Below are 19306 nucleotides of genomic sequence, written 5' to 3' on the forward strand. Positions count from 1 at the left end.
GATTAAGTAAATGATCCAGGAAGACAAAGAGACAATGGACACAGCCAGGACCAAAGTCCCTCTCCTACCCCCCAAAAGAAATTATCATATAGCATATTTTCCCTCATTTTCAGTCTTTTTCTTTCTTTCCCCTCTCCCCTACTCCTCTCACTCTCTTTAGGAAATGTACTTCACAGGATCATCTATCTTTACAAGATATTCACTTTTCTATCATTCTTTTGTTTAAGCATGAAAGCAAAAGATCAAAGGCTAAGAACAAGCAGTTTTCAAACTATGACAATGACTTTTCAAGGAAGTTATCAGAGGGCATAAGAACTTCAGCAGTGACAAATGGCTCAACTAAATCCTTAAAAGTGTAATTATGACCCAAGTTCAACCAAAAGCTACTTTGGAAAATCACAGATGAAATTTTTTTTAAAAGACCAAAATAATAATTCTTAAAAATTAGGAATGAGGGTATTTATCCCATATGTCTTATCTACAACATCATATAATTAGAAGAAAGGTAACTATTTATAAAAAAAAAAAAAAAGGAAAAGAAAAAAAGAAAGAAATCTTAGCCTAGAAGGAGTCAAGCTTGGAATGAGCACTTCATTTGCTACTGCAACCTCTAAGTTTCATTCAGAGGCAACTCAAGTGATGGGATATGTCTGGGTCTCAATTCCCACTCCCTACATTACTCATGACAACAAATGAGCCTTAATTATAGAAAAAACTGAACAGTGTAAAACTTCATTTTTAAGAAAATATTATTTTGTCTGAATTACTGTAATTCTAGATAAGATATATCTCTAAGTAATTCCACAAGTTATTGAAGAATAGCTAAAATGGTATAAGCTCTATCATTTAAAGTAAAACAAAATTTAAAATTTATCCTCTCATATTGAAGACAGTTCTCTAAATTGTTTTCAGAAAAGATCTGCAAATAGGCAATTGATCCTTCCAAACTTTTATACTTGCTAATCCAGTAGTAATCCCAGCTCTGTAATGTATCTATTTAAAGCCTAAATTAGAGAAAAAAGTTCATGTATAAATCAAAATATATAAATATTTTAAAATTCCAAGTAACCCAACTGTTCAAACACAAAGCAATAATTCACAAACTTATACATCCACTTTATGGCTTGGTATGTAGTCATTTAAACTGAAGTTTATCAAGTGTGTGATGTTAATAAATGGTATGGAAGTAGTAAAATAGAAACCAGTATTCATAGTATAATTAGAATTGTGCTTACAGTGAAAAACAAACCACAAGCACAATCTAATGAGTAGAAATTAAGGCTGGAAGGAAAGGTGAATATAGTTCACCTTTAATGAGGGCATACAGCTTACACATTCTTTTTGGATACCAAGGAGGAGCTCAGTTTAGAGCCTTGACTCTTTTGCTGGGGAGGAGGGGTACTGGGGATTGAACTCAGGGTCACTCGACCACTGAGCTACATCCCCAGCCACATTTTATATTTTATTTAGATACAGGGTCTCACTGAGTTGCTTAACACCTAACTTTTACTGAGGCTGGCTTTGAACTGGTAATACTCTATCTCAGCCTCCCGAGCCACTGGAATTACAGGCAGGTGCCACTATGCCTGGCCTTGACTCATTTTTTATTAGTTTTGTTTTGCAGTGCTGGGGGCCTCAGGTATGCTGGACAAGCACTCTATCACTGAGCTACATCTCCAGCCCTGGTTATTTATTCTTAACATGTTTGTGTTCATTAGTATTTCTTAAACTGCAGATCTACAATCTTAATTTTCAATGTAACTATAAATAAGATATTTATTTATACTTAGCATATCTTTATAAACAAATTTTTAAATTGCAAGCCAAGCTTCTTTCTTTCTTTCTTTTGGTACTGGGGATTGAACACAGAGGTGCTTAACCACTAAGGTACATCCCCAGACCTTTTTATTTTTCTTTTGATATAGGGTCTCACTAAATTGCTTAGGGTCTAAATTGCTGAAGCTGGCCTTGAACTTAAAATCCTCCTGTCACAGCCTCCTTAGTACCTGGGATTACAGACATGGGCCTCCATAAATAGCCATACCAGGATTATTTCAATATTCATAAATGCACAACAATTTTTTAAAATCATAACACATGTAACTACTATACCAAAAAGACTTCTGTGACTACTCTAGGCACAGACAAAACTAGCTCTTATCTCACTTAAGGAATTCCTCTCTATTCTAAAAATATTATCCTAATAAGTTATTTATAATGCACAAACAGCCAGAGTCCATAATAAAAAAAAAAACTTCCTAGGGGCTAGGGCTGAGGCTTAGCAGTAGAGCACACTAAGTGCAAGATGCTGGGTTCAATCCTCAGCACCACATAGAAATAAATAAAATAAAGGTACTGTGTCCAACTACAACTAAAAAAATATTTTTTAAAAAAATTTTCTTATAGAGGAATACATATACCTAATAATTTAATAATTTAAATAAGAAATACTTTAGGACATACCTGTAATCCCAGCAACTCAGGAGGCTGAGGCAGGAGGATCACAAGTATATGTTTGAGTTTTTATTCTACGATTAACTCTTTTTAATGTGGCATAAGGTTCATCAACACTGGACCGATACACAAAGATTTTATTTATTGAAACACTTAAGAATTTCAAAAGGGCTGGGGATGTGGCTCAAGCGGTAGCGCGCTCGCCTGGCATGCGTGCGGCCCGGGTTCCATCCTCATCACCACATACCAACAAAGATGTTGTGTCCGCCGAGAACTAAAAAAATAAATAAATATTAAAAATTCTCTTTCTCTCTCTCCTCACCCACTCTCTCTTTAAAAAAAAAAAGAATTTAAAAAAAAAAAAGAAACATTAAGAGTTTCTTTTGGAAGTATGGTGTCATATACATGTTTTGTGTAGGTATTTGTTAAACTGCTTGGACTGTATGACCTTGAACAAACTCTTTAATCTCTCTGGGCTTTAGTTTCCTAATTTATGAAAAAATAGTTAATATTTACCTTGAGGAGTTAGTGTGAGGATTAAATAAAATAGCACATACAGAAAAGCACTTGACATTTAAAAAGCACTCAAAAAAGAGGATTAATTAAATTACTTGAAGACTATTTTAATAAGACTTGTCTTTTTCCAATAAAAGAACAGTCAAACCTCAATTCACAGCATACGATCATAAGCCCCCACTGCTGGGTGGGAAAGGAATTAAAGCAGTGTTTCTCAAAAGGTGGTCTCCACAAACCTATCGGATGATTTGATCACATGCACTTCCCCAAATTACAAATCTCCACAGAAATCCCACAAAACAGTTCTGTGCTAGCAGAACTGTGTTATTTCTCTTGAGTAAAACTCAGGTATAGGATGCTGTTAAGTCTTAGCAAGGGTATTTTTACTTCATTTCTGTTATAGTTTACTTTTGTTAAATATTTATTTTTATTGTTACTATTGTTTCACATTATTATTAAAAACCATTGAAAGAGGATACCAAACTTAGAAACGCATAATTCAAAATTATATCCCTCATGGCAAAAACAATTTACACAACTGTGGTATAAAGGTTCTAAAACCCAAAATAATGTTCGTGACAAAGCAGAATGGCTACTGCAAAACCCCTTTATCAAATTACAATAGGCAAGAGATGTTAAGGTCTGTAAACAAGTCTGGATGGCGCCTGGCAAAATGCCAAAGGGAGTGGTTTGTGAAGTAATGCCAGCGAGCTATTAAGTGTGGAGATTCCTTATTGGTTGACTGCTGTACCTAGTTTATGTAAATTAAAATAAGCTGTGTGGAATGTATAAATACCTCTGTTGTCCTACAATAAACGGCTCCCACTCCTGCTGTATCAACGTACACAAGTTGTTCATCACCCCCCCACCCCCCCACTTATGTATATATTATAAAAATCTTGCTTTATGGGGATGTCTATTATATAGTACCAATCTGAGGTAAAAGTGATCAACGATTTTTTCTATTTATGCATGAAATGCCATGCAACAAAGGAATTTTTTCATTTAAGTTACTCTGTAAACCATAATACAGAATCAAAAGCAGAAGCAGTATGTACTGCTCATGGAATCCAAGTTGCCAACACACACTGTCGCCTGTACTTGTCATAAATAAAATCAACTGTGATCTAAGTACAGATATCAACAATTGACTATCATTACAGGAGTATTCATATCATTTAAATCCATAATAATTTCATCGCAAATGACCTTCTTTAGTTAGGACATTATATTTTAATATATAGGTAGATTACATGTATCTATAAATTTCAATAAAGTAAACAAGAATTACAAAACGTGCTACTAAAAATCATTTAAATCTGTAAGGTTTAAAAACCACTAGAGGGGCTGGGGATGTGGCTCAAGCGGTAGTGCGCTCGCCTGGCATGCATGCGGCCTGGGTTCGATCCTCAGCACCACATACCAACAAAGATGTTGTGTCCGCCAACTAAAAAATAAATATTAAAAATTCTCTCTCTCCTCTCTCTTTATAAAAAAAAACGCCACTAGAATATCATAGTAAATATTTTTTTAAAAATTTTTAAAAAGAACCACAGAATAGACTTCTTTAGGGTTACTTATGTGTATTGTCAAGCGTTCTCAAAAGGCGCCTTTGTAAAGATTGTACCATTGCCTTTGTAAAGATTATATTCTCACTACAGTACTAACAGGACAATATTAGAGCTTCTTAATTACCTAAAGGCAAAAAGTTATTGTTTATAAAATCAAACTTTTTTCATATTTGCTAGAATTTATATTTCTATTTAAATGAACTATTATTGTAATTCATTACCAGTTTTGGAGTATCTGTGTTTTATTGGCTGGGGGGCGGGGGCGGGGACGTGTTCTTGTCTTTCTTTTTGTGGTATGGGGACCGTACTCAGGTTTTTCTATTAAGCTACAGCCCCAGCCCTTTTTTATTTTGAAACAGGGTCTTGCTAAGTTGCGCAGGATAGCGTCTAATTTATTCTCCCCCTATAGCTTCCCAAATTCCTGGGAAACAGATGTGTACTTCCATGCTCAGCCTTTTTTCTTGTCTGTCTCTCTTTCTCTAATGGTAAGAATGGAACTAAGGACTTCACATATGTTAGGCAAGCATACTACCACTGAGCTGCACCTGAACCCCTAACCCCTAATTTTTCTTTTTTGGGGGGTACTGAGGGATTGAACTCAGGGGCACCACGAAGCCACATCCCCAGCCCATGTCCCCAGCCCTTTTTTATATTTTATTAGAGACAAGGTGTCACTGAGCTGCTTAGCGCCTCACCATTTCACCATTGCTGAAGCTGGCTTTGAACACATGATCCTCCTGTCTCAGCCTCTGGAGCTGCTGGATAGTGTTTTTCATTTCTTATTGAAAGGTATCTTTCTCTATTGAGGATCTTATATGGTGAAGATTTAGGCCTCTCCAAAATTACTAATAGTCAAGGTTAACCCAAGAGAAGCCTGAAGGCCTGAGATTTCTCCTTTGAAGATCTTTCTCTTTGAGGATCTCAAAATCTAATTTATCTACAATGAAATTCCTAGATCATTTTCATTCTGGATTACATTTTGAAGATCACCCATCTTGAAGAGCAGAAGATTTTTATTAGTCATCTATGCTTTGGGACTGGTTTAGAAAAACATAAATCTCAAAATTCTCAGAAACATCAGAACATAGGATGTTCTATAACCCAGATTTTTTTTTTTTTTTTTTTTTTTTTTTTTTTTTTAACATTTTGAGACAAGAGTCTAAGTTGCCTAGATTGTCCTTAAACTTGGGAACCTTCTGCCACAAAACAAAACTCAGAAAAATAAGAGTCAAAAGAAGCCCACCTTGTGTATGTCAGGCACTGAGGCAGATTCATGAAGAGGGGGAGACTGGGGATATTATACAGATTATTCTCTTTCTCTATTTTTGTTTTCCACTCGGTTCTGACTACCCGGACTCCTAGGAAGTCAAAGAGGCAGCCAGGCTCCGCAAGGCGGAGAGGAAGGCTGTCGTATAACCCAGATTTTTTTACCGTAATTTTTTGTTGTTTATTCCACTGATAATCACTAATGAATGAATAAAAGGGTTTCAAACAAACCATACAAATTTGCTTATGTAAAAGACATAAAAGAATTTTAAATAATTCTCACCTTCCCAACAACTTTTTAAAAATTGTTAGATAAAAATATAGAGAGATACTGGGCACTGTGACACACATTTATAATCCCAGCGGCTCAGGAGGCTGAGACAAGAGGGATCTCATATGAGTTTAAAGCCAGCCTCAACAAAAGCGAGGTGCTGAGCAACTCAAGGAGACCCTGTCACTAAAAGAAAATACAAAATAGAGCTGGGGAGGTGGCTCAGTGGTCAACTGTCTGAGTTCAATCCCCAGTTCCCACCCCCTACCCCCGCCCCCAAAAAAGAAAAGTATAAAGAAAAATTTCATTTACTTATTATTTGGTATCAGTGATTAAACCCAGGGGTGTTCAACCACAGAGCCACATCCCTAGCCTTTTTTATTTTGAACAGGATCTGCCTAAATTGCTTAAGGCCTTGCTAAATTGCTGAAGCTGGGTTTGAATTTAGGATCCTCCGGCCTTAACCTCCCTGGGATTATAGGTATGTGCCACTCTGCCCTACCAATAAACGAGAAATTTAGATATTAATTTGCAAAATTGTTAATCCCATGAGAAAGAGGAACATTATTGGCATTATTTCATCAGACTGAAAGAACTGATCAAAGAATTTTAATTCAATAGATTCTACAGTCTAAAAAATGTAAATAGTCTCTCTACAAAAGTTATAAAGAATAAGAGTTTTAACAGTGTATTATTCCAAAATATATAACTAGACTCTGTTAACATACTCCATTTTAAATAATTTAAATGATCCTGTGTTACATATGTAATATGTAATATTTTATTAAGTAATGCTAGTAAATCATTTTGGAGTTCTAGCTTCAAGTCTGCTTTCCTCCTTCCTGATCTAAATGCTCACTCATGCTTAGCCCTATCATCAAGACATGAATTATTACAACTGGACATATAATTCCAAGATAGTTCAGCTCTCTGTCTTTTCCCCTTACCCTGATTATTTTCCTAAACAGACAAAATTAAGAGGAAAAGGAGTAAAGACTGATTAATAGGTACTGAGTTACAGTTAGATTGGAGCAAGAAGTACTGGAGTAATATTGCACAGTATTACATTAACATGTACTACTTTTAAGTTTTGTATATCAGTTAAAAATAAAAAATAATAGGACAAAAACTTACCATACTACCAATAATATAAATCTAAAACATAATACAGTGACCTTCTCTAGCCTTTGAAGATTTAACTGAGAGAATTCTCTTACATAATAAAACAGTATTTACTTTCTAATTTCATCCACCTACCAACCTCTCACCCCAACATGACTTCTGTAGTAAGGCTTTTATTGATGTTTAACCATTTTAGGCCACAGTACAGGAGTGAAGCAAATATGTAAATAATTTTGGCTCATTGGACACACTTTTTCTTTTCTTTTTTTTGCTCATGCTAGACAAGTGGTCTTCCACTGAGTTTACATCCCCAGCCTATTCTATTTTGAGACAGGGTCTCACTAATTGCCCAGGCTGGCAAACTTGTAAGTACCCTGCCAAAGACTACCAGGTACCTGGCATTACAGATCACCATGCTCAGATCATTGGACACATTTTGCACTTATCTTTCAGATACATATTTTAGACAAAAGTCTCATTGTCTTGATAACTGCTTCTGTTTCTTACTCCAGTAGCAATGGAAACAGTAGATTCTAGGGTATGTGCTTTTGAATGTCAACAAATCTTTCTCCCACTTATTTCTTGTTCTTGTTTACGAGTGACATCATGATAATCAGGAATGACTGTTTGTGAAGCAAAGGGTACCCACAAGTAACTGCTGCGAGAGTGAGTCAGAAGCCAAATTGTACAAGTGTATGGTGGTGCTGGTGAGTAACCAACAGCCCTCACATCTAGGAACTGAACCAATGCCAGAAAGCCATCTGGATAGCAAACAGTAACATGAGAAGAATTTTAAATAGCTTACAGCTGTAGAAAAAGCCATACTCAGGCTCTGAAACTTTTAGTTATTTCTGTCTGCTGTCGTTTTGAAAATAAGTTATAATACATAAAATATAAAAGAGCATTCTATAAAGTCTGGCATTTCTCCCAAACTGTTTCAGAAATTACTCCTTTGCACATAGGTTTAAGTTAATTCTGTACATGTATTTGTTGTTTGCTTGTCTGTTTTAAATCCTTTCCTTGGAGACCAATTTTCCTCCTAAGCTATCCAGCCATAAATGAAAAAATGCTTCTGTGAGTAGTTTCCATCTCTCCCTTACTACTAACAGTAAATGGGGGCAGCAGGATGGAAATTAGGAAGATTGAAAAAGTACCTGTCCTTGATTTCACTACCTGTCTTCTCTGGAGGACATGGTAGGCCAGGAGAAGCAGGCTGATAGTGTCATTTCAGTGTTAGGCTATAACCAAAACTAAGAAAGGACTGGGCACAGTGGCATATGCCTGCAATCCCAGTGATTCAGGAGGCTGAGGCAGGAGATCACAAGTTTGAGGTCAGCCTCAGCAATTTAGCAAGACCCTATCTCAAAATAAAAAATATAAAGGACTAGGGATATAGTTCAGTAGAAAAGCAATCCTGGGTTTAACCCCCAGTACCTAAAAAGAAAAAAGAGAGAGATGGAGAGAGAACTGCATAAGAACAAAAAGGGAAAAATGATTGGCCTTAAAGCTGATGAATATATACTAAGTATTCAGTCTTTTCAAGATACCACATCACACACTTACACTTGACTAGAGGTGAGGAGATTTCAAAACTAAAACACCAAAGGCCGGGCTTGTTGATGTATGTCTATAATTCCAGCAGCTTGGGCAGCTGAAGCAGGAGGATCAAAAGTTCGAGGCCAGCCTCAGCAATTTAGCAAGGCCCTAAACAACTTAGTGAGACTTGTCTTTAAAATAAAAAATAAAAATGGCTGGGGATATAGCTCAGTGTTAAAGTCCCCCTGGGTTTAATCCCTAGTCCTCTCTCTCCCAATACCCCCCCCACCAAAAAAAAAAAAAAAAAAAAAACCACAAGCAGTTTGCATCCATCCTACACCAGAGCACATGGGTTTCCTGAGAAAGATGAGTGGTAGGCATGTCTGCTCTGCTTCATTCAGATGATGCTCCATCTTAGATTGCTGGAGGGAATGAAAGACAGCCTTCCATTTTTCTTTTAGTAACTGAATGGACTAGTACACTCACCTAAAGACTTAAGGTGGCACCACAGTATTGCTCTCATGAAACTGCCTCATGGCTTCACAGCCCTAATCTATGACCTGAACATAAGGGGATGAGCACTGAGTTACATGGAGTCAAATAATTCACCTTTTGTCTCTACGTCCAGCATCCCCAGCAATCTGAAATCTTTAAATTTATGATTTAAATTTAGCTTTTGGATTCTGTATTTAATTTATAGCAAATACATTACAGTTTAATAAATCATATTTTTGTTTCAAAACTTCAAAAAATAATTCTTTTTTAAAACAGCCTAATTTCTGTGTCTCCTTCTAATTCTTAAAACATCATGTCAAATATTGCTTTGTTGGGAAGCACTATCTTCTTTTTATCACCCACACTGCTTACTTTCACAATGAACTGTTGACTAAGAAGGCAAATAAACTAGAAAATAAATAACATTAGTATCAATTTCATAAGACTAATATAATGGCTAAACAACTGAAAACATTTCCAGATTGAATATGACTATTAAAACAACTTATACTTTTTCCTTTTTTTTTTCTTGAAGAGTTACTATTAGAAGTTCACTTTAAACTTGACTTTATTTTTTAGCTTTAAATTTGATCCCATCTGGAAACTGTGGGGATACTTTTAAAGGAATAAAAATCTATTAGATAAAAAAAAAACACATTACTAATGAAAAAAGCTTTAAAAATATATTATAGTATTAAAACTAGCTTTAAAAGACTTGTAGGAATACAATAAAGAGCTTGGCTGGGGCTCGGGGTATGGTCCAGTAGCAGAGTGCTTGCCCAGTATGTGCAAGGTTTTGGGTTCAATCCCCAGCACTGAACAAACAAACAAACAAACCACCTCTGTTGTTAAGACCTGGCATGTTTTTAAACATAGTCCCGAACTATTTCTGCACTCTTCCCTACCTGAGTAAAATGCATGCTCCATCTCCTTTTGGGTTTTGTAACTACTTGGCCAGCAGCATATGACAGAGATAATGCTCTATGAATTTCTAAGACAAAGTTTAAGAAGCTGCAACTTCCCTTTGTTATCTCTTAAGACACTCACTTTTGAGGATGCTCACTCTTAAACATCAGCCACCATGCTCTATGGATCAGGACAAAAGGAAAGACCATGAGTGGACCTTTTGACCAACCCCAGCTGAATGCCAACACGAACAGTCAGCCTTCTGAATGGAAAGGCCTTCTTGATTCCATCTAGCAGACTTCAAGTTTCTCCCATTAAGGCCCCAGACATCATGGGCCAAAGACAAACCAATCCTGCTGTACCCCATACAAATCCCTGACCTCAGAGTCAAGCCAAACAAAATGTATATTTTACACAACTATGTTTGGGTGTTTTGTTAAAAGCAACAGATAAGTGCAGCATGATCTGAGACTGAGATCAAATTATGCAGCTAGAACACCCAAAAGTTAATTGCTTCTTTTTAAAAAATTCACATTTGCATACATGTGCCTTAATATATATTTTATTCAACAATATTTTTTTTGTTTGTTTTAAATACCAGAAATTGAACCCAGGAACACTTAGCCATGTAGCCACATCCCCAGCCCTTTTTAAAAAAAAGTTTGAGACAGGGTTTCACTGAGTTGCCAAGGCCTTGCTCAGTTGCTGAAGCTGGCTTTGAACTTCCATCCTCCTGCCTAAGCCTCCTGAGCCACTGTGATTATATGCATGCGTCACAGAACCTGGTTGTGTCTTTTAAATTTAATCGCTAAGGAAGAAGAAATATGTGCATTATAAATCCTCAGAGTGTAAATCACTTATCTTATACTTTTAAAACTGAGACAGAAATAAGATGACTATACCAAGGTCACTATGGCAGACTGCTTTCTCCACAGTTATGGAATTGCAGCTTGAGCACTTGGAAGACTACACATTCCAACTTCCCATGCAGTTAGAAGTGACCTTGTATTAAATTCTCTTCACTGGAATATGGGGTGAAAATGACATGTGCTACTTCAGGTTAGGGTTTTTAAGAAATGTGGTGCACAGCCAAGTGTGGTAGCATACTCCTGAATTCCCAGCAACTCTGGAGGCTGAGACAGGAGAATCATAAATTCAAGGCCGGCCTCAGCAAATTAGCCAGGCCCTAAGTAACTTAGTGAGATGCTGTGTCAAAATAAAATGGACTAGGGGGCTGGGGATGTGGCTCAAGCGGTAGCGGGCTCGCCTGACATGCGTGCGGCCCGGGTTCGATCCTCAGCACCACATACCAACAAAGATGTTGTGTCCGCCGAGAACTAAACAATAAAACATTAAAAATTCTCTCTCTCTCTCTCTCCTCTCTCTCTCTCTTTTTTAAAAAAAAAATAAAAAATAAAAAAAATAAAATGGACTAGGGATATGGCTCACTGACAAAGCACCTCAATCCCCAGTACCAAAAAAAAGAAAGGGAAAAAAAAGAAATGGGTGTGCAACCTACATCACCCCATTCTTCTTCCACTGGACACATAAGATGACAGAGTCATATAAGAAGGAAAAAACTGACAGAGAACCACCCACCAAAGAGGACCATACATAAAAACTCTCCATGAGTGAGAAGTAGACATTTGTTATGCTAAGCCTTTTTTTTTTTTTTTTTTTTGGTACTGAGGATAGAACCCAGGAGTACTCCAACACTGACCTATATCCCCAGCCCTTTTTAATTTTGAGAAAGAATCTCATTAAGTTGCTTAGGCAGGCCTTGAACTTCTGATCCTCTTGCTTCACCCTCCCAAGTTGCTATGATTACAAGCATGTACCACCAAGCTTGGTGTGCTAAGCCATTATTAATTTTCAGCAATTTGGCCTTCACTAATTTAGTCAAACACACAGTTCATGTAGCTGCAAGGCCAAGATTAAAATCCACATATTCTCCCTCCTTCTTAGCAAGTTCTGCTAGAATTATTGTTATTTTCACAAAGAATTGTAGGATCACAATGCATAAGAATTCTACTTAAAAGAAGAGAGTAAATGAAATAAGTAATGAGAAAGAACATATGCAAAAATATCAGGAAAAGTACTAATTTGAGGAATTTGAAGATTAGAACACAGAGAGGCAAAGAATAAGGGCAAAATGAGACTGGAGGTTTTTATAAGTTCCACTGTGAAAATGAATCTAAAAAAGCTAGACATGGTAGCATAATGCCTATAACCCCAGCAACTCAGGAGGCTGAGGTAGGAAGATTCCAAATTCTAGCTCAACTTTAACAACTTGGCCAGACCCTCAACAATTTAGTGAGACCCTGTCTCAAAAATTAAAAAGGACTGTGAATGTAGCTCAGTGGCAGTGTTTGCTTGGCATGAGTAAGGCTTTGGGTTCAATCTCAAATACTAAAAAAAACAAAAACAAAACTAAACACACACACACACTCTATACATTATGCATAAAACTAGTAATCTTAGGGTTGGGCATGTAGCTCAGTGGTAGAGAACTTGCATAGCATGTGTAAGGCCCTGCATTTGACTCTAGCACCGCAAAACAAATCATAAAAAGACTAGTAATCTTCCACATAAACAAAGCTATAGTTAATGGTTTCTTTTTATTTATTTTTATTAGTTGTAGTTGGACACAATATCTTTATATTATTTATTTTTATGTGGTGCTGTGGACCGGACCCAGGGCCTCGCACATGCTAGGCAAGTACTCTACTGCTGAGCCACAATCCCAGCCCCTATAGTTAATGCCTTTATATTGGAAAACTGTACAACAATGAGACAGCCATTTATATTGCCCTTTATGTGCTACTTCCTCTATCATGTGGCAGTCAAAAGGCTGAGATGCTTGTAGCAAAAAAATAAAACAAAACAAAACAACAACAACAAAAAAAAGAAACAGTTTTGAAAGGTCATGCTATGCAGACAGCTGAATTTCTTTCACAATATCCTTACTGTCTATGGCAAAACTGTATGATAATCTGACCGCAATTATTTTCTGAGTACAACAAAAAAGCATATCACATCATCAAAGGACCAGAAACTGTAGGCACCCAACAATATCATCTTTATGAACATTATTTCTAATAAACATCCAATACATATTAATGAAAAAGAACCCCAAGGCAAAGAAAAAGAACTAGAGGAAGAGGAACTAGTAAATGAAAGTCAAATTTAAACTATCCCACTGTTTCTTCATAGAGCTCATATAACATGATAAGAAGTTTCTAAATAAAATATTTTCAAGTTAAAACATATCACGTGGGCTGGGAATGTGGCTCAGGTGGTAGCATGCTCGTCTGGTGTGCGTGCGGCCCGGGTTCGACCCTCAGCACCACATACCAACAAAGATGTTGTGTCTGCCAAGAACTAAAAAATAAATATTAAAAATTCTCTCTCTCTCTCTCTCTCTCTCTCTCTCCCCTCTCTCACTCTCTCTTTAAAAAAAAAAACAAAAACATATCACATGGTTGGGCACAGTGAGTGGCATATGGCTATAATCCCAGCAATTTAAGTAGCGGAGGCAGGAGGATCACGAGTTCAAAGCCAGCCCCAGCAACTTAGCAAGGCCCTATCTGTAAATAAAACATTAAAAAAAAGAGCTTGGGAGCTGGGGTTGTGGCTCAGTGGTAGAGTGCTTGCCTAGCATGCATGAGGCACTAGTTCAATCCTCAGCACCACATAAAAATAAAATAAAGATATTGAATCCACCTAAAACTAAAAAATAAATATTAAAAAAAAAAAGGAGCTTGGGATGTGGCTCAGTGGCTAAGCGTCCCTAGGTTTAATCTGTGGTACCATATGCAAGGCCCTATGTTCAATCCCCAGCATGCCTAAATAATAATAATATTGACCTTGAAAATGTCTTTATCTAATGCCAAACAAGATAGAAAGCTTCAGAAACCTCTCTAGCAACTGTAATCCTATCAATATTTTTTCCTTTAATAGCTTTTATTGGCCTAGCCTCTATCTAAATATGGAATTATCTTTTCCCACAGGGAATTACTTACTCAACACCAAGGAAAAAATTTCTCTAGCTCCTTCTAAAATTTCCAAACTCAGAGGTTAACACCTATATTCTTTTAGTAAAAACAATAGTAATCTAAATCTAGTGATATGATTCAGTAGTAAAATAACTGCCTAATGTGCAAGAGGTCCTGGGTTCAATCACTAGTCCTGTAAAAGAAAAAAAACAAAAAAAAACTGCTGGGTATGGTGGTGTACACCTGTAATCATAATCCCAGAGGCTTGGGAGGCTAAGACAGGAGGATAATAAGTTCAAAGCCAGCCTCAGCAACTATGCAAGGCCCTAAGCAACTCATTGAAACCTTGTCTCAAGAGGGCTAGGGATGTGGTTCAGTGGTTAAGCGCCCCTGGGTCTAATCCCTGGTACAAAAAATTAAAAAATAAAAAATAAAGGAAAGAAAAGAAAGAAAGACCTGGTCCAGTTCTTGGATTCAATTCTTTTGGGTATATATCAAGAAGTAGGCTTGTTGGATCATGAAATAATTCTGTTTATGGCACCGTGTCAGGGATGGAACCCAGGGCCTTACGCATGGTAGTCAAGCATTCTACAACTGAGCTATATCTCTATCCCCCTGTTTACTTTTTTTGTGAGAAATACAAGAGTTCCGATTTCTCCATACTGTTGTCCGGATTTGATTTTATAATACATCTATGGTTTTTAGTAGGGGAATGTTTTAAGTGTATTTCCTTAAAAGCATATTTATCATAGATTTCTTACTAGTTTTAGAAGCAACACAAAAGGTTATGCTACACTACAAAGTCAGAACTAGTTAAAAAAAAAAAAAAACTCTGTGTGTGTGTGGGGGGGGGGGCGGGGTACTGGAGACTGAACCCAGAGGTACTTTACCACTGAGTTATACCCCTCAACTTCGTTTTTGTTTTGTTTTGTTTTGTTTTTTTAATTGTGAGAGGAGGCAATCAGCAATCAGAAACTGTTTTGTTTTGTGATAATGTGGTGCTGGGAATTGAAGCAAGGGCCTCGCACAGGTTATGCAAGTGCCCTACTCCCAGCCAGAAGGTTTACTTACTGGGCATGTTTAGATTTGAAATGACAAAAAGTTCTGGAAAAGGACAATGGTGATGTTGCTGGCTATTGTGATTGTTTTTGATGCCACTGAAATGTACACTAAGAAACGGTTAAAACAATAAACTTTATGTTATATATATATATTTACTACAACTTACAAAATAAATCTGAATCCAAGTAAATTTGTTCATTAGGAACTACAGACCTTCTATGCCACCAACTCACCTTTCTCTAGTCTTCCATCCTCCTGTGGTATTCAAATATTTCCTTAATTGTTTATCTTTCTCTTATTATTACCTTTGGAAACTTGATGGTTCTTAGCTACAAGTTACAACTGTTAGCCATTCACTTGTCTTTTACTCCCCCTACATCCTCACTCCTGGCTCTGCATCCCTGTCATTGCACAGAAGAAAATTCAAAGGCCTGATCCTGATCTACAATTTGACTTGAATCTCTACCACCTTCACAATGCTGATGAAAGCTGCGACCACCTCCTCTCTCATTCCATCCCAGCTATACTACTCTCTTAATGCTGCTAGAATAATGCTACTAGAATACATCAAGCACAGTTCAGTCTCGGAACATTTGCTTAAATTTAAATGCCTTCAGCCTAGAATGCTCCCATTATCCCATCCCAAATATCCACATGGTCTGTTCTACTACTTTATTTAGAGATGTGAGATCATGTATCACCCTAATCAAAGAGGGCTTCCAGAACCACACCTTATAAAATAATAAACCTATTTATCTTACCTTTTTCTAATGTATTTTCTTAATACTTATCACCTCCCATTCTTTATATATTATTTATTGAATAGCTTGTCTACTCTTATTAGAATATCAACTCCATGAAGCAAAGCATGGTGACACATGCCTATAACCCCAACTACTCAAGAGGCTGAGGCAGGAGGATCCCAAATTCAAGGTCAGCCTGGGTAATTTAGCTACACCCTGTCTCAAATTTAAAAAAAAAAAAAAAAATTTTTTTTCAGCCAGGCATGGTGGCACACACCTGTAATCCCAGCAACTCAGAAAGGTAAGGCAAGAGGGTCGCAAATTTGAGACTCTAAGCAACTTATTGTGACTCTGCCTCAAAATAATAAGTAAAAAAGGCTGGGATGTGAATCAGTGGTCAAACATCCCTGGGTTCAATCCCCAGTACCAAAAAAATTTTTTCTTAATTAAAAATAAAATGTTTCTTTTCTTTTTAGCAATTCTGGATATTGAATCCAGAGGCATTCTACTACTGAGCTAAACCCACCACCACGATTTATTTTGAGACATGGGCTACTAAAATATAAAAAGGGCTGGGGCCATAGTTTAGTGGTAAAGTGTCCCTAGGTTTCAATCCCCAGTACTGCCAAACAAAGTGCTTGGCACAATACAGGTATTTCAATAAATACTTGCTGAATTTGTTAACTACCCTACAATATTTTCCCCAAATGTTTTCTTTTCCCAGGATCCCAATCCACTGTTGAATAAATATGTCTAATAGATAACCTCAATCCCTACCATATTAAAAAGGTAGAATAATAGGGCTGAGGCTGTAGCTCAGAGGTAGTATTCAAGGCCCTAGTAAAACACACACACACACACACACACACACACACACACACACACACACACACACAGTAGGATAAGGAATCCTACAGTTTCTTCATCTTTGCTTAAAAATTTCTTGATTCATCCTCTCTTCCAATTCTTTAATTTCTAAAAATTACTTGATTCATCCTCTCTTCCAATTTTTTAATTTCTAAGCACAAAGACTGTTACTCTTTTATATGAGTTAAGCCCTTTAACCATGTCTTTGGTTTTAAACTTCCCTACTTCCTCAAGGTAAGAAATTAATCACTTTCTTTAATATTTAGACTACTGTAATGGATAGGTAAGAAATTAATCATTTTCTTTAATATTTAGACGACTCTAATGGATCATTCCTTTTAACCTAAAAAGGAATTATACTAGTTATTAGTGATATAATACCTAGCAAACCAGATAACCCTGGCAGGAAATGTCTATTCTATTAACAGAATAACTAGGGAGAACCACATTATTTATTGTCCAACCCTGTAGAGTTGAGAGTAAAAACTGGCATGAAAAACAGTTGGGCATTAAGTGATCTGTAAGAAGCTAAAATCAGTATCAATGGACACCTTAACTACAACTCCGGAGCTTAGAGAAGGTATTGCGATATTCTAAGCACATAGAACTTACTGGTCTAATAAATGAATTAAAAGGAGCTGTGCTTGGTGGTGCACACATATAATTCCAGTTATTCCAGGGGCTGAGACAGGAGGATAGAAAGTTTGAGGACAGCCTGGAGAACTTAGTGAGATCCTGTGTCAAAAGAAAACTTAAGGAGTTGGGGTTATAGCTCCATGGCAGAGCACTCACCTAAACATACGAGGCCCTGGGTTTGATCCTCAGCACCAATTAAAATAAATAAATAAAATACAGGTATTGTGTTAAACTAAAAAAAAAAAAAATTTTAATTTAAAAAAAAAACTTAAGGGCTGGAGGTGGGCTAGGGTTTTAGCTCAATGGTAGAGCGTTCGTCTAGCACGTGTGAAGCACTGGGTTCAATCCTCAGAACCACATATAAATAAATTAATTAATTTAATAAAGGTATTGTGTCCATATATAACTAAAAATCTTTTAAAGGGGAGGCTGAGGGCTGGGCATGGTGGCTGACACCTGTAATCTCAGCCACCAATCAATAGGGAGATTGAGACAGGAGGATCTCAAGTTCGAGGCCAGCCTCCCAAGTTTATTGAGGAAGCCCTAAGCAATTCAGCAAGACCCTGTCTCAAAATTTAAAAAATGAAAAGGGTGGGAGTGTAGATCAGTGGTAAAGTGCCCCTGGATTAAATCCTCAGCACCAAAAATAAATAAATAAAAGGGCTACAGCTCGATGGTAAAAGCATTTGCCTGTATTTATAAGGCACTGAGTTCAATCCTCAGTACTGAAAAAAGAAAACAAAAAAGAATCAAGAACTGAAATATTCAAATACATTTTACCATCTCCTCTTTACTCTTTACTCCACTGCAAGTGGATTTTCAGCCACAAGCACCCTCCTGGAATGTCCCCTACTGAAGTCATCAATAACCTCCTCACTATCAAATTCAAAAAATGTTTTCTTCAGTTTCCAATCAACCTCTCTAAAAAGCTTTTCACACTACTTAACCCCTATTTCTATCATGAAGCTCCATTCTTTAATTCATGTGTTAAATAATCCTAAATAATCAGACTATCTTAAAGGAGACCTAGGATTCCCCACCACCTCAAAGATTAGCTAAAAGACTTAGAATCTAGCTGGGTGCAATGGCACATGCCTATAATCCCAGCAGTTTGGGAAGCTGAGGCAGGAGGATCACTAGTTCAAAGCCAGACTCTGCAAAAGTGAGGCACTAAGCAACTCGGTGAGACCCTGTCTCTAAATAAAATACAAAATAGGGCTGGGTCGAGTGCCCCTGAGTTCAATCCCCAGTAACCCCCCCAAAAAGAGATTTAGAATCTAACCAATATTCACATTTTCCTTCTTCATTTAACTTCTGAAAAAATAATAGAAGAAATTTAAAATATAAAATTGTCACTTACCTCAAAATAATAGTCCCCATTTTACTCTTTTAGGAAAATAGACAGCATTACTTATTTTTTAAACGTGAAGTTTTCATGGAAGACTTTTTCTGATTAGAAGATACACTACAAAGAAAGGTTGAACAAAAAAATATTAATCTAAATGGGCAAAATTAAAATTTTACTACTTATATGATATTTAATTCTTTACAACTCTACACATTTTAAATACAGGTTGAAAAACCAGGTGTGATGACACACACCTGCCTGTAATCCCAGCTACTTAGGAGGCTGAGGCAAAAGGAGCACAAATTCAAGGCCATTCTGGGCAACTCAGTATGACCCTATCTCAAAATAAAATAAAAAGGACTGTGAATATAGCTCCATGGTAGAGTGCTTGCCTAGAATATTTCAGGCCCTAGGTTCAATCTCCAGTGCTGAAAAAGATAAAATGGGAGAAAATATTTGCAAATCATATCTGATAAAAGACTAATCAATATTCTGGAATATATAAAAATGGGTAAATG

General features: G+C 36.7%; 1 protein-coding gene across 3 annotated transcripts in view; it reads right to left on the reverse strand.

The window, feature by feature from the left end:
• Nucleotides 1-19306, reverse strand: part of Pik3cb (phosphatidylinositol-4,5-bisphosphate 3-kinase catalytic subunit beta) — a 134776-nt gene that overhangs the window by 93094 nt on the left and 22376 nt on the right. For 2 of the 3 annotated variants that reach the window (XM_078043407.1, XM_005328017.5), the window contains one exon: nt 18801-18905. The exons of the other annotated variant lie outside the window; for it this stretch is intronic. The gene's annotated coding sequence lies outside the window, so the exon portion shown is untranslated. The remainder of the gene's footprint in view (nt 1-18800; nt 18906-19306) is intronic. 3 annotated transcript variants of the gene reach the window in all.

Source organism: Ictidomys tridecemlineatus, chromosome 3 (assembly GCF_052094955.1).
Source record: "Ictidomys tridecemlineatus isolate mIctTri1 chromosome 3, mIctTri1.hap1, whole genome shotgun sequence".
NCBI classification, from domain to species: Eukaryota; Metazoa; Chordata; class Mammalia; order Rodentia; family Sciuridae; genus Ictidomys; species Ictidomys tridecemlineatus.